The 16,825-nt window shown below is 45.4% G+C and overlaps 1 protein-coding gene across 2 annotated transcripts in view; it reads right to left on the bottom strand.

Moving 5' to 3' along the window:
- CRLF1 (cytokine receptor like factor 1) overlaps positions 1-16,825 on the bottom strand; it is a 219,814-nt gene that overhangs the window by 63,757 nt on the left and 139,232 nt on the right. The gene's annotated exons all lie outside the window — the stretch shown is intronic.

The following is a 16,825-nucleotide window of genomic DNA, read 5'->3' as shown; positions in this document are numbered from 1 at the left end:
TTCGTACCGAATAATTGGATTTTTTGTACCCGAACACGGACACGGACACTTTACTGTATGTTCGGGTAAAAATCCGTGTTCGGTCGTTTTATTTCCGGGTTTTGCATGCTTTGGCGCTCTTTTCATGGCGGGCTTTCAACAGCCAATCAACAATCGTTTAACTGGTGTGCCTTAAGCCATCCCAGCCATGCCTGCAAATGTCTCAGTAGCTGTGATTGGCCGTCTGAAGCATGTGACCAAGTCTTTATAAGTTCGAGGCAGCCGCAGCGGCGTCATTATACTGCTTAGATTCAGGGACAGAGCACACATCAACGTGCTGGCTGCTGATTAGGGAAAGATAGGCAGGAAAAAAACATTTGTGTCCGGATAGAATTGAGGGACAGGTCGGAGTGTTTAGGCAGGGCGAGTTGTAGGCATTTTAGGGATAGAGTCTGCTGAATTATAGGGTCAGTGTCTTCTACAAACTACAATCGATATTGCTGTGTGGGGGGTGGGGTCTGCACTCAATCCTGATCTACGATCTCTTCTCAATCCTGTTAGGGACAGAGTCTGCTGAATTTTAGGGAAACTGTGTTCTACAAACTACAATCGATATTGCTGTGTGGTGTGGGATTGGAGATAGGCAGGTGTCAGTGATCCACATCCATTTTTCTGTGTGTGAGCTGCAGTGAACACAATCTTTTTGGGCTGCAGTGAACACAATCTTTTTGGGCTGCAGTGAACACAATCTTTTTGGGCTGCAGTGAACACAATCTTTTTGGGCTGCAGTGAACACAATCTTTTTGGGGTGCAGTGAACAAAATCTTTTTGGGGTGCAGTGAACACAATCCTTTTTGGTGTGCAGTGAACACAATCTTTGTGGGGTGCAGTGAACAAAATCCTTTGTGGGGTGCAGTGAACACAATCTTTTTGGGGTGCAGTGAACAAAATCCTTTTTGGGGTGCAGTGAACAACATCCTTTTTGGGGTGCAGTGAACACAATCTTTTTGGGGTGCAGTGAACAAAATCCTTTGTGGGGTGCAGTGAACACAATCTTTTTGGGGTGCAGTGAACACAATCTTTTTGGGGTGGAGTGAACAACATCCTTTTTGGGGTGCAGTGAACAAAATCCTTTTTGGGGTGCAGTGAACAAAATCATTTTTGGGGTGCAGTGAACACAATCTTTTTGGGGTGCAGTGAACACAATCTTTGTGGGGTGCAGTGAACACAATCTTTTTGGGGTGGAGTGAACAACATCCTTTTTGGGGTGCAGTGAACAACATCCTTTTTGGGGTGCAGTGAACACAATCTTTTTGGGGTGCAGTGAACACAATCTTTGTGGGGTACAGTGAACAGAATCTTTGTGGGGTGCAGTGAACACAATCTTTGGGGGGTACAGTGAACACAATCTTTGTGAGGTGCAGTGAACACAATCTTTGTGGGGTGCAGTGAACACAATCATTGTGGGGTGCAGTGAACTCAATCTTTGTGGGGTACAGTGAACACAATCTCATACTTCTGAAGGTTTGAGGGTGCTGCCTGTTCCATACTCCCCCTACTCCTCATCTAGCCTTTTAGGGGTACAAACAATAGTAATTGGGGCCTAGTGTGGTTGTGTACGTGTGATATACATACACTTTTTTGGGATCATATTTTCTATTCCGCTATTTAATCAAAAACCTTTGGGGATCAGTTAAATTGGGGGATAGTCTGTGTTGGTACGTGTGAGAGAGATCCACCTTTCCAAGTTGTTGGGGTTCATCTCATACTTCTGAAGGTTTGAGGGTGCTGCCTGTTCCATACTCCCCCTACTCCTAGCCTTTTAGGGGTACAAACAATAGTAATTGGGGCCTAGTGTGGTTGTGTACGTGTGATATACATACACTTTTTTGGGATCATATTTTCTATTCCGCTATTTAATCAAAAACCTTTGGGGATCAGTTAAATTGGGGGATAGTCTGTGTTGGTACGTGTGAGAGAGATCCACCTTTCCAAGTTGTTGGGGTTCATCTCATACTTCTGAAGGTTTGAGGGTGCTGCCTGTTCCATACTCCCCCTACTCCTAGCCTTTTAGGGGTACAAACAATAGTAATTGGGGCCTAGTGTGGTTGTGTACGTGTGATATACATACACTTTTTTGGGATCATATTTTCTATTCCGCTATTTAATCAAAAACCTTTGGGGATCAGTTAAATTGGGGGATAGTCTGTGTTGGTACGTGTGAGAGAGATCCACCTTTCCAAGTTGTTGGGGTTCATCTCATACTTCTGAAGGTTTGAGGGTGCTGCCTGTTCCATACTCCCCCTACTCCTAGCCTTTTAGGGGTACAAACAATAGTAATTGGGGCCTAGTGTGGTTGTGTACGTGTGATATACATACACTTTTTTTGGATCATATTTTCTATTCCGCTATTTAATCAAAAACCTTTGGGGATCAGTTAAATTGGGGGATAGTCTGTGTTGGTACGTGTGAGAGAGATCCACCTTTCCAGGTTGTTGGGGTTCATCTCATACTTCTGAAGGTTTGAGGGTGCTGCCTGTTCCATACTCCCCCTACTCCTAGCCTTTTAGGGGTACAAACAATAGTAATTGGGGCCTAGTGTGGTTGTGTACGTGTGATATACATACACTTTTTTGGGATCATATTTTCTATTCCGCTATTTAATCAAAAACCTTTGGGGATCAGTTAAATTGGGGGATAGTCTGTGTTGGTACGTGTGAGAGAGATCCACCTTTCCAAGTTGTTGGGGTTCATCTCATACTTCTGAAGGTTTGAGGGTGCTGCCTGTTCCATACTCCCCCTACTCCTAGCCTTTTAGGGGTACAAACAATAGTAATTGGGGCCTAGTGTGGTTGTGTACGTGTGATATACATACACTTTTTTGGGATCATATTTTCTATTCCGCTATTTAATCAAAAACCTCTGGGGATCAGTTAAATTGGGGGATAGTCTGTGTTGGTACGTGTGAGAGAGATCCACCTTTCCAAGTTGTTGGGGTTCATCTCATACTTCTGAAGGTTTGAGGGTGCTGCCTGTTCCATACTCCCCCTACTCCTAGCCTTTTAGGGGTGCAAACAATAGTAATTGGGGCCTAGTGTGGTTGTGTACGTGTGATATACATACACTTTTTTGGGATCATATTTTCTATTCCGCTATTTAATCAAAAACCTTTGGGGATCAGTTAAATTGGGGGATAGTCTGTGTTGGTACGTGTGAGAGAGATCCACCTTTCCAAGTTGTTGGGGTTCATCTCATACTTCTGAAGGTTTGAGGGTGCTGCCTGTTCCATACTCCCCCTACTCCTCATCTAGCCTTTTAGGGGTACAAACAATAGTAATTGGGGCCTAGTGTGGTTGTGTACGTGCGAGATACATACACTTTTTTTGATCATATTTCCTATTCCGCTATTCAATAAAAACCTTTGAGGATCAATTGAATTGCGGGATAGTCTGTGTCGGTACGTGTGAGAGAGATCCACCTTTCCAAGTTGTTGGGGTTCATCTCATACTTCTGAAGGTTTGAGGGTGCTGCTTGTTCCATACTCCCCCTACTCCTCATCTAGCCTTTTAGGGGTACAAACAATAGTAATTGGGGCCTAGTGTGGTTGTGTACGTGTGATATACATACACTTTTTTTGGATCATATTTTCTATTCCGCTATTTAATCAAAAACCTTTGGGGATCAGTTAAATTGGGGGATAGTCTGTGTTGGTACGTGTGAGAGAGATCCACCTTTCCAAGTTGTTGGGGTTCATCTCATACTTCTGAAGGTTTGAGGGTGCTGCCTGTTCCATACTCCCCCTACTCCTCATCTAGCCTTTTAGGGGTACAAACAATAGTAATTGGGGCCTAGTGTGGTTGTGTACGTGCGAGATACATACACTTTTTTTGATCATATTTCCTATTCCGCTATTCAATAAAAACCTTTGAGGATCAATTGAATTGCGGGATAGTCTGTGTCGGTACGTGTGAGAGAGATCCACCTTTCCAAGTTGTTGGGGTTCATCTCATACTTCTGAAGGTTTGAGGGTGCTGCCTGTTCCATACCCCCCCTACTCCTCATCTAGCCTTTTAGGGGTACAAACAATAGTAATTGGGGCCTAGTGTGGTTGTGTACGTGCGAGATACATACACTTTTTTTGATCATATTTCCTATTCCGCTATTCAATAAAAACCTTTGAGGATCAATTGAATTGCGGGATAGTCTGTGTCGGTACGTGTGAGAGAGATCCACCTTTCCAAGTTGTTGGGGTTCATCTCATACTTCTGAAGGTTTGAGGGTGCTGCCTGTTCCATACTCCCCCTACTCCTCATCTAGCCTTTTAGGGGTACAAACAATAGTAATTGGGGCCTAGTGTGGTTGTGTACGTGTGATATACATACACTTTTTTTGGATCATATTTTCTATTCCGCTATTTAATCAAAAACCTTTGGGGATCAGTTAAATTGGGGGATAGTCTGTGTTGGTACGTGTGAGAGAGATCCACCTTTCCAAGTTGTTGGGGTTCATCTCATACTTCTGAAGGTTTGAGGGTGCTGCCTGTTCCATACTCCCCCTACTCCTAGCCTTTTAGGGGTACAAACAATAGTAATTGGGGCCTAGTGTGGTTGTGTACGTGTGATATACATACACTTTTTTGGGATCATATTTTCTATTCCGCTATTTAATCAAAAACCTTTGGGGATCAGTTAAATTGGGGGATAGTCTGTGTTGGTACGTGTGAGAGAGATCCACCTTTCCAAGTTGTTGGGGTTCATCTCATACTTCTGAAGGTTTGAGGGTGCTGCCTGTTCCATACTCCCCCTACTCCTAGCCTTTTAGGGGTACAAACAATAGTAATTGGGGCCTAGTGTGGTTGTGTACGTGTGATATACATACACTTTTTTGGGATCATATTTTCTATTCCGCTATTTAATCAAGAACCTTTGGGGATCAGTTAAATTGGGGGATAGTCTGTGTTGGTACGTGTGAGAGAGATCCACCTTTCCAAGTTGTTGGGGTTCATCTCATACTTCTGAAGGTTTGAGGGTGCTGCCTGTTCCATACTCCCCCTACTCCTAGCCTTTTAGGGGTACAAACAATAGTAATTGGGGCCTAGTGTGGTTGTGTACGTGTGATATACATACACTTTTTTTGGATCATATTTTCTATTCCGCTATTTAATCAAAAACCTTTGGGGATCAGTTAAATTGGGGGATAGTCTGTGTTGGTACGTGTGAGAGAGATCCACCTTTCCAAGTTGTTGGGGTTCATCTCATACTTCTGAAGGTTTGAGGGTGCTGCCTGTTCCATACTCCCCCTACTCCTAGCCTTTTAGGGGTACAAACAATAGTAATTGGGGCCTAGTGTGGTTGTGTACGTGTGATATACATACACTTTTTTGGGATCATATTTTCTATTCCGCTATTTAATCAAAAACCTTTGGGGATCAGTTAAATTGGGGGATAGTCTGTGTTGGTACGTGTGAGAGAGATCCACCTTTCCAAGTTGTTGGGGTTCATCTCATACTTCTGAAGGTTTGAGGGTGCTGCCTGTTCCATACTCCCCCTACTCCTAGCCTTTTAGGGGTACAAACAATAGTAATTGGGGCCTAGTGTGGTTGTGTACGTGTGATATACATACACTTTTTTGGGATCATATTTTCTATTCCGCTATTTAATCAAAAACCTCTGGGGATCAGTTAAATTGGGGGATAGTCTGTGTTGGTACGTGTGAGAGAGATCCACCTTTCCAAGTTGTTGGGGTTCATCTCATACTTCTGAAGGTTTGAGGGTGCTGCCTGTTCCATACTCCCCCTACTCCTAGCCTTTTAGGGGTACAAACAATAGTAATTGGGGCCTAGTGTGGTTGTGTACGTGTGATATACATACACTTTTTTGGGATCATATTTTCTATTCCGCTATTTAATCAAAAACCTTTGGGGATCAGTTAAATTGGGGGATAGTCTGTGTTGGTACGTGTGAGAGAGATCCACCTTTCCAAGTTGTTGGGGTTCATCTCATACTTCTGAAGGTTTGAGGGTGCTGCCTGTTCCATACTCCCCCTACTCCTCATCTAGCCTTTTAGGGGTACAAACAATAGTAATTGGGGCCTAGTGTGGTTGTGTACGTGCGAGATACATACACTTTTTTTGATCATATTTCCTATTCCGCTATTCAATAAAAACCTTTGAGGATCAATTGAATTGCGGGATAGTCTGTGTCGGTACGTGTGAGAGAGATCCACCTTTCCAAGTTGTTGGGGTTCATCTCATACTTCTGAAGGTTTGAGGGTGCTGCCTGTTCCATACTCCCCCTACTCCTCATCTAGCCTTTTAGGGGTACAAACAATAGTAATTGGGGCCTAGTGTGGTTGTGTACGTGTGATATACATACACTTTTTTTGGATCATATTTTCTATTCCGCTATTTAATCAAAAACCTTTGGGGATCAGTTAAATTGGGGGATAGTCTGTGTTGGTACGTGTGAGAGAGATCCACCTTTCCAAGTTGTTGGGGTTCATCTCATACTTCTGAAGGTTTGAGGGTGCTGCCTGTTCCATACTCCCCCTACTCCTCATCTAGCCTTTTAGGGGTACAAACAATAGTAATTGGGGCCTAGTGTGGTTGTGTACGTGCGAGATACATACACTTTTTTTGATCATATTTCCTATTCCGCTATTCAATAAAAACCTTTGAGGATCAATTGAATTGCGGGATAGTCTGTGTCGGTACGTGTGAGAGAGATCCACCTTTCCAAGTTGTTGGGGTTCATCTCATACTTCTGAAGGTTTGAGGGTGCTGCCTGTTCCATACCCCCCCTACTCCTCATCTAGCTTTTTAGGGGTACAAACAATAGTAATTGGGGCCTAGTGTGGTTGTGTACGTGCGAGATACATACACTTTTTTTGATCATATTTCCTATTCCGCTATTCAATAAAAACCTTTGAGGATCAATTGAATTGCGGGATAGTCTGTGTCGGTACGTGTGAGAGAGATCCACCTTTCCAAGTTGTTGGGGTTCATCTCATACTTCTGAAGGTTTGAGGGTGCTGCCTGTTCCATACCCCCCCTACTCCTCATCTAGCCTTTTAGGGGTACAAACAATAGTAATTGGGGCCTAGTGTGGTTGTGTACGTGCGAGATACATACACTTTTTTTGATCATATTTCCTATTCCGCTATTCAATAAAAACCTTTGAGGATCAATTGAATTGCGGGATAGTCTGTGTCGGTACGTGTGAGAGAGATCCACCTTTCCAAGTTGTTGGGGTTCATCTCATACTTCTGAAGGTTTGAGGGTGCTGCCTGTTCCATACTCCCCCTACTCCTCATCTAGCCTTTTAGGGGTACAAACAATAGTAATTGGGGCCTAGTGTGGTTGTGTACGTGTGATATACATACACTTTTTTTGATCATATTTCCTATTCCGCTATTCAATAAAAACCTTTGAGGATCAATTGAATTGCGGGATAGTCTGTGTCGGTACGTGTGAGAGAGATCCACCTTTCCAAGTTGTTGGGGTTCATCTCATACTTCTGAAGGTTTGAGGGTGCTGCCTGTTCCATACCCCCCCTACTCCTCATCTAGCCTTTTAGGGGTACAAACAATAGTAATTGGGGCCTAGTGTGGTTGTGTACGTGCGAGATACATACACTTTTTTTGATCATATTTCCTATTCCGCTATTCAATAAAAACCTTTGAGGATCAATTGAATTGCGGGATAGTCTGTGTCGGTACGTGTGAGAGAGATCCACCTTTCCAAGTTGTTGGGGTTCATCTCATACTTCTGAAGGTTTGAGGGTGCTGCCTGTTCCATACCCCCCCTACTCCTCATCTAGCCTTTTAGGGGTACAAACAATAGTAATTGGGGCCTAGTGTGGTTGTGTACGTGCGAGATACATACACTTTTTTTGATCATATTTCCTATTCCGCTATTCAATAAAAACCTTTGAGGATCAATTGAATTGCGGGATAGTCTGTGTCGGTACGTGTGAGAGAGATCCACCTTTCCAAGTTGTTGGGGTTCATCTCATACTTCTGAAGGTTTGAGGGTGCTGCCTGTTCCATACTCCCCCTACTCCTCATCTAGCCTTTTAGGGGTACAAACAATAGTAATTGGGGCCTAGTGTGGTTGTGTACGTGTGATATACATACACTTTTTTTGGATCATATTTTCTATTCCGCTATTCAATAAAAACCTTTCTAGGGCAAGATCTTAAATTACAGAAATATGAGGAGACCGTCAAATAAGGGCCGTGGCCTGGGTCGTGGTGCTGCTGGTAGAGCTCCTGTTGCAAGGAGAGGACATGGTCGATCTGTGCCAGCTACACGCACAAGTGAAACACCTTCCTCAAGTGTGAGTAGGCGACAGAACCTGCATCAGTATTTGGTAGGGCATCAAACGCCCCTAGAAGTGATGAGGCCAGAACAAGTTGAGGCGATAGTAGATTGGTTTGCTGCTGACAGTGCCTCCAGTTCCTTCACATTGTCTCCCACCCAGTCTACTGCAGAAAGGTCAGAGTTGGCACCTGCAGCCAATGTCCAACCGTCTTTCACCTCACCCCCTTGCAAATCAGGCCAGCAGTCTGAGCCCCAAGCCATACAGCAGTCTCTTATTCTTTTTGAGGACTCTGTCAGCAGGGTTTCCCAGGGCCATCCACCTAGCCCTGCCCCAGAAGTGGAAGAGATTGAGTGCAGCGATGCCCAACCACTTATTTCTCAAGATGAGTACATGCAAGGATCATCGCAGCACGTCTCCGATGATGACGAAACGCAGGTGCCAACTGCTGCGGCGTTCAGCATTGTGGAGACCGACAAGGAGGGCAGGGGTGAAGACTGGGTGGAAGATGATGTGGAGGACGATGAGGTCCTCGACCCCACATGGAATGAACGTCATGCAGGTGACCTGAGTAGTTTGGAGGAAGAGGCGGTGGTCGCACAGAGCCACCAGCACAGCAGAAGAGGGAGCAGGGTGCAGAAGCGGAGCGGCCGTGCCCTAGACACTACGCCCGCTACTGCCCAACGCAGCAAGGGAACGAGCGCACCAAAGTCAGCTCAAAGGAGTTCTCTAGCGTGGAAGTTCTTTAGAAAATGTGCTGATGACAGGACACGAGTGGTTTGCACCCTGTGCAATCAGAGCTTGAAGCGAGGCATGAACCTTCTCAACCTGAGCACAACCTGCATGATCAGGCATCTAAGTGCAAAGCACGAGCTGCAGTGGAGTACACACCTTCAAAACCAAGAAACGTCTCTGGCTCATCCTGCTTCCTCTTCTGCTGCAGTCTCGGCCGCTCCAGCCACATCTGTAGTGATACCGGCACCTGCCACCCCGCAAACAGACGATCTGTCAGCAACACCACCACCTGGGTCACCAACAACCATCTCCACAATGTCCCGTGGAAGCGTTCAGCTTTCCATCTCCCAAACACTTGAGAGGAAGAGGAAGTACCCCCCTACCCACCCGCGATCCCTGGCCCTGAATGCCAGCATTTCAAAATTATTGGCCTTTGAAATGCTGTCATTCCGTCTGGTGGAGACGCACAGTTTTAAAAACCTTATGTCGGTGGCTGTCCCACAGTACGTCGTGCCCAGCCGCCACTACTTTTCCAGGCAAGCCATCCCTTCCCTGCACAACCAAGTGGGGGAAAATATCAGGTGTGCACTGCGCAACGCCATCTGTGCCAAGGTCCACCTAACTACGGATACGTGGACCAGTAAGCACGGTCAGGGGCGTTATATCTCCCTAACGGCACACTGGGTAAATGCAGTGGCGGATGGGCCTGAGGCGGATAGCAATTTGGCGCATGTCCTTCCACCACCGAGGATTGCAGGGCGCTTCAGTTTGCCTCCTGTTCGTAACTCCTCCTACTCCGCTTCCTCATCCTCTACCGCCTCCTCATCCGGACAGCGTAACACCTTCACCACCAACTTCAGCACGGCCAGGGGTAAACGACAGCAGGCAGTTTTACAACTTGCCTGTTTGGGGGACAAACCACACACCGCGCAGGAGTTGTGGAGGAGCATGGAACAGCAGACAAATGAGTGGTTGCTGCCAGCGAGCCTCAAGCCCGGCCTGGTGGTGTGTGATAACGGGCGAAATCTCATAGCAGCTCTGGGCCTAGCCGGTTTGACGCACATCCCTTGCCTGGCGCATGTGCTGAATTTGGTGGTGCAGAGGTTCCTTAAAAACTACCCCGATATGTCAGAGCTGCTGCAGAAAGTGCGGGCCGTTTGTGCGCACTTTCGGCGTTCTCACCCTGCTGCTGCTCGCCTGGCAGCGCTGCAGCGTAACTTCGGCCTTCCCGCTCACCGCCTCATATGTGACGTGTCCACAAGGTGGAACTCCACCTTGCACATGCTGGAAAGACTGTGCGAGCAGCAGCAGGCCATAGTGGAGTTTCAGCTGCAGCACGCACGCGTGAGTCGCTCTGCGGAACAGCACCACTTCACCACCAATAACTGGGCCTCCATGCGAGACCTGTGTGCCTTGTTGCGCTGTTTTGAGTACTCCACCAACATGGCCAGTGGCAATGACGCCGTTCTCAGCTTAACTATCCCACTTCTATGCCTCCTTGAAAAAACAATTCGGGCGATGATGGAAGAGGATGTGGCACAGGATGAGGAGGAGGAGGAGGATGAAGAGGTAACATTTCCAAGGCTTTCAGGGCAGTCATTCGCAAGGGGCTCCGAGGGTGGGTTCCTGCACACGCAAACGCCAGGGACGCAATTGTCCAGCAGGGGCACAGTTCTGGAGGATGAGGAGGATGAGGAGGAGGAGGAGCTGGAGGAGGAGATGGAACCATGTTCACAGCAGGGTGGCACCCAGGCCAGCTCATGGCCATCACTGGTGCGTGGCTGGGGGGATACAGAGGACACGGACGATACACCTCCCACAGAGGACAGCCTTTCGTCGCCTCTGGGCAGCCTGGCACACATGAGCGATTACATGCTGCAGTGTCTCCACAACGACCGCCGAGTTGCCCACATTCTAACTTGTGCTGATTACTGGGTGGCCACGCTGCTGGATCCCCGTTACAAGGACAACGTACCGTCCTTAATTCACTCACTGGAGCGCGATCGCAAGATGCGCGAGTACAAGCGCACGCTGGTAGACGCCATGCTGCTGGCATTCCCATCTGACAGCGGGGCCACAGTGGAAGCACAAGGCAGAGGAGGAGGAGGAGGAGGTCGCCAACGCAACCAGGGCACCGCCAGCACCTCAGAAGGCAGGGTTAGCATGGCCGAAATGTGGAAAAGCTTTGTCAGCACGCCACAACAAACAGCAGCACCAGCAGCTCAGATGGAACGTCTTAGCAGGAGGCAGCATTTTACCAACATGGTGGAGCAGTATGTGTGCACACGCCTACATGTAGTGAATGACGGGTCTGCCCCCTTCAACTTCTGGGTCTCCAAATTGGGCACATGGCCTGAGCTTGCCCTTTACGCCTTGGAGGTGCTGGCGTGCCCTGCAGCCAGTGTATTATCTGAACGGGTATTTAGCACGGCTGGGGGCGTTATAACAGACAAGCGCAGCCGCCTGTCCAGAGACAATGTGGACAAGCTCACGTTCATTAAAATGAACCAGGCATGGATCCCACGGGACTTTTCCGTACCTTATGCAGAATAGCAATGGATACCGACCTTACCCACCCATTGTTCCATTTTTGCTCTTTCTCACTCTTTTGGGGTGTACCCTCATTTAAAATTTTTGAAAAGAAGCAGTGTTGGCTACCTCGTCCTCCTCCTCAGGGCCAGATTAATGTAGGGGCTATTGGAGCTGCAGCTCCAGGCCCCTACCTTTTATATAGGCCCCGGGTTGGCCATATTCACTGTTACCGCTCTTCTGTCACTTGTAAACACAGAAGTCTGGCTTCTATGCTCGCTTCCCCAGGCAGCACCCTCAGAACCTCCCCACACAGCGTGAAGGCCGGACAAGGAGGGACAGTTGGCGATGCATGGATGTGTTTATGGGCTTCAGAGACAGCATCCCATGTTGAATTAGGCATGCATGGCTGCACCCTTCCTCCTCTGGGTGCATGGCAAGGCACGGCCCTTAAGGCCCTTCAAAATCCTCAGCACCAAGCCCATGATGCTGTTAATCCGGCCCTGGTCCTCCTCCACCGCCGCTTCCACCTACACCGCCCATAGGTGTGCGCAGCCTATTGCATTAAGGTGTGCACCCCAAAGTTGAAATACACATGCATGTGTTTGCCAGCAGGGAGAGTAATGTATCGGGGCCATGTACCTGTAGGCAAGGAGAAATAGAGCAGAGCAGGTCCCAGGGAGATCTTTCCCATCTCCTCACTGGCAATGCTATGTGCCCTAGGTGATTAGGGTGTGCCCAGGCACACCCAGCACACCCTGTGCGCACGCCTATGTCACCGCTACATCCACCACCACCTCAACCTCCCTCCTACTCCATATGGGCCTCGTCCTTCAGAGATGAAGAAGAACATTGTTTTATTTTTCTGTTTTTTTTTTGTTGTTTTAAGTTATTTCCCTATCCACATTTGTTTGCAGAGCACTTGCCATGCTCTTAATTACGTTTTGCTGCCATTTGCAGCACTCTAGCCCTTTCCTTTGGTGTTTTAGAGCCATTTTAGTGCCTTAAAGTTCGGGTCCCCATTGACTTCAATGGGGTTCGGTGTCCGGGAAAAGTTCGGTAAAAGTCCGGGACACGGACCCGGACTTTTTTTTAAAGTTCGGCCGAACCCGTCGAACACGGACATCTAGGTGTTCGCTCAACCCTACTTGTGGATGTATATACTGCAAAAAAAGAGGCTATATTTTCCTACAAATACATTGAATGTATATTTCTATCAATGTCTATAATTTTGTGGCCATCTGACACATTATGTGTGTCAGATGGAACAAATTAAGCAAAAGCGTCCTTCTCACCACATTGTCACACCATATAATATAAGGGCCTACCTAATCTATCCAGTCGAGCAGGCTCTTGCACTACGTAGTTGTTTGTAGATCTCAAGGAGATTGTACAGTCAGATTGTAGCATGTGTGGTGGACCTTTTGCTGACTGAGTGTAGCTGATTTACTGAAGGAGTAGAGCATGTACACTTTGCAAAATGAATGTCAACTCCGCATGGAAAATTTAATTTACCTTAGTACAGTGGGTACGGAAAGTATTCAGAACCCCTTAAATTTTTCACTCTTTGTTATATTGCAGCCATTTGCTAAAATCATTTAAGTTCATTCTTCTTCCTCATGAATGTACACATAGCACCCCATACTGACAGAAAAACACAGAATTGTTGACATTGTTGCAGATTTATTAAAAAAGAAAAACTGAAATATCACATGGTCCTAAGTATTCAGACCCTTTGCTCAGTATTTAGTAGAAGCCCCCTTTTGATCTAATACAGCCAGGAGTCTTTTTGGGAAAGATGCAACAAGTCTTTCACACCTGGATTTGGGGATCCTCTGCCATTCCTCCTTGCAGATCCTCTCCAGTTCTGTCAGGTTGGATGGTAAACCTTGGTGGACAGCAATTTTTAGGTCTCTCCAGAGATGCTCAATTGGGTTTAAGTCAGGGCTCTGGCTGGGCCATTCAAGAACAGCCACGGAGTTGTTGTGAAGCCACTCCTTCATTATTTTAGCTGCGTGCTTAGGGTCATTGTCTTGTTGGAAGGTAAACCTTCGGCCCAGTCTGAGGTCCAGAGCACTCTGGAGGTTTTTGTCCAGGATATCCCTGTACTTGGCCGCATTCATCTTTCCCTCGATTGCAACCAGTCGTCCTGTCACCGCAGCTGAAAAACACCCCCACAGCATGATGCTGCCACCACCATGCTTCACTGTTGGGACTGTATTGGACAGGTGATGAGCAGTGCCTGGTTTTCTCCACACATACCGCTTAGAATTAAGGCCAAAAAGTTCTATTTTGGTCTCATCAGTCCAGAGAATCTTATTTCTCACCATCTTGGAGTCCTTCATGTGTTTTTTAGCAAACTCCATGTGGGCTTTCATGTGTCTTACACTGAGGAGAGGCTTCCATCGGGCCACTCTGCCATAAAGCCCCGACTGGTGGAGGGCTACAATGATGGTTGACTTTCTACCATCTCCTGACTGCATCTCTGGAGCTCAGCCACAGTGATCTTTGGGTTCTTCTTTACCTCTCTCACCAAGGCTCTTCTCCCCCGATAGCTCAGTTTGGCCGGACGGCCAGCTCTAGGAAGGGTTCTGGTCGTCCCAAACGTCTTCCATTTGAGGATTATGGAGGCCACTGTGCTCTTAGGAACCTTAAGTGCAGCAGAAATCTTTTTGTAACCTTGGCCAGATCTGTGCCTTGCCACAATTCTGTCTCTGAGCTCTTCAGGCAGTTCCTTTGACCTCATGATTCTCATTTGCTCTGACATGCATTGTGATCTGGAAGGTCTTATATAGACAGGTGTGTGGCTTTCCTTATCAAGTCCAATCAGTATAATCAAACACAGCTGGACTCAAATGAAGGTGTAGAACCATCTCAAGGATGATCAGAAGAAATGGAAAGCACCTGAGTTAAATATATGAGTGTCACAGCAAAGGGTCTGAATACTTAGGACCATGTGATATTTCAGTTTTTCTTTTTTAATAAATCTGCAACAATGTCAACAATTCTGTGTTTTTCTGTCAGTACGGGGTGCTATGTGTACATTTATGAGGAAGAAGAATGAACTTAAATGATTTTAGCAAATGGCTGCAATATAACAAAGAGTGAAAAATTTAAGGGGGTCTGAATACTTTCCGTACCCACTGTAAATTTGGTGAAAGTTCACCTTCCAAAGAATACCCATGTGCAAGGAAACTTTAAAACTTTTAACATATTGATATCAGTACAGTTTCCCCTCATTTACTAAGCGAAGAGTGAAAATTCACTTTTCAAAGTGAAAGTGCTTTACTTCTTTAGTAAAGCAGCCGCAATGTATTTGTATACATGATCCAGATATGCATGTTTTTTTTTTCCCGTATATTTGTTAATATATTGAAGTCAGAGACAGAGACTATAAATGATCAAGACACTGAACTTATCTGCAAATTCTAATTCATAACAGGAGTTACAACTCGTTTATTATTTCATGGTAATTTCCACTAATTATTTATCTGGTAATGAAGTAATAATAGTAATACTGTAATTGCATTATTTGTAACTCGTAGTAGATCTTCTTCAGTAGAAGGTTAATTATACTGTTAGGTACACATGGATTCAATGTTTAAATGCAAATCATGCTGCCATGAGATTTTGGTTAAGTAAATTGTTGCGTTGCTTCACAACAATTAAACATTCATTAAAACAGTAATTAATTAGGCAAATTACATTTGCATTATTTGATAGCTGTCTGAGTGATTTGTTGGTCATTGCTAGGTTAGGGATAGGTTTGAAAGGTACTAACTGATATGATTGATTTGATTTAGTTTGGATATGTTATTTTACTCCGTTAGTTAAGAATATTATTTAATACGTCTTTAAAGTCCTGCACACACAAGCCGAATGTCAGGCAACATTCGGCCCGTGTGTACTGCAGCAGGTCCAACAAGATGGCTGAGAGAAAAAGCTTTACTTTCTGTGTGGTCCCCAAGTCAGGGAATAAAAAAATCCTGAAGTAAGCTCTAACCCTTCCCCCCGGAAAGTGTTGGCCAGCACAGATGCCTAAGGTTAATCATGTCATGGCTGTCTGTCAATGGATAGTTCTAGATAATTTAAATTATATACTTTCTTTAGTGTGTGTGTATAGGGGGGAAGGGGAAGATTGAATTTTAAATTCTGGAACATTTGGGTACAAACATTTCTATTTCATAGCTTTTAATTTATTATAAATATGCAAAACCTAAAAAAAAGATGGTAAAGTAGTATATAGTATATAGTGGAAAACTCTGTTTAGCTAATCCATAGTGGCAAATACAAATTTACAACATCATAAACCAAGTGGTGGATAGAAATTACAAAAACATTTTTAACCAGTTTCTGCCTGCCATTTACTGCAGCAGGGTGGTATGTGCAGGCTGGATCAGGTACATGTACCTGATACAGCTGAAGGGTGCGCAGCACGCTGCTCCCATGACAGTTGTGTCCACCGCTTTGAGTGGCTGGGGGATCCTGTGATCGCTATGAGATTACATGATCACAATGTCAACAAAGCTTTAATGCATGAATTTCAATCACAGCACCCTGTATCATGTGATATCTGTGGGCCAATCACAGCATCACTATAGGAATCACAGCTGTTATCAATGTAGTGTCCCCCCCAGAACAGTACAGTGTCACTATGGTTTACGTTTGAGTAAGCCGATTGGGTGATACGTGTCATGTGGACGGTGATGTCATTACCTAGGGTGGAGCTAGGATGCCACCTTTCTGAGGTTTTTTTGTATAGTGGAAAAGCCCTTTTACCCTTCCTGCCATGTGAGTGTATTTTTAACTGATTTTTAATAAAACTGTGGTTAGCCACTATCTTGCCTATTTCTTTTTATGACATCTACAGTATATAAGAGAGACTGATGACCAGTATGAAGAATGGCCCTGGATGCAACCTGAAAAACATCTTTATATTAATAAGTGAGTTTGACCTCCTGTTGTTAGTGGGGTCCATCAAACAAGGTGATAGGAAACCCAGAGAGGAGCTTTCGTAGTGGGCACATTGGTGCTACTTTCTTTGGGGGAATAAAGTGTGAATTCCTTATGCACATGGAAGAAATATGTTACACTTTCTGAAGATTGTTGTCATATGAAGATTAGATGGTGTATAGGACTGTTATTATCATTTTGGCCAATTTGCACATTTTGCCTTGGGATATATATTTTAAGAACTTTATCTGCTATATAATATACTGGTAATAAGAAATGTTGTGCATTCCAATTTTTCTGTGTACTACAATT

The sequence above is a fragment of the Pelophylax lessonae genome (genome assembly GCF_965119305.1).
Source record: "Pelophylax lessonae genome assembly, chromosome: 1".
Classification (NCBI taxonomy): domain Eukaryota; kingdom Metazoa; phylum Chordata; class Amphibia; order Anura; family Ranidae; genus Pelophylax; species Pelophylax lessonae.
This window is presented reverse-complemented; position numbering and strand designations above follow the sequence as displayed.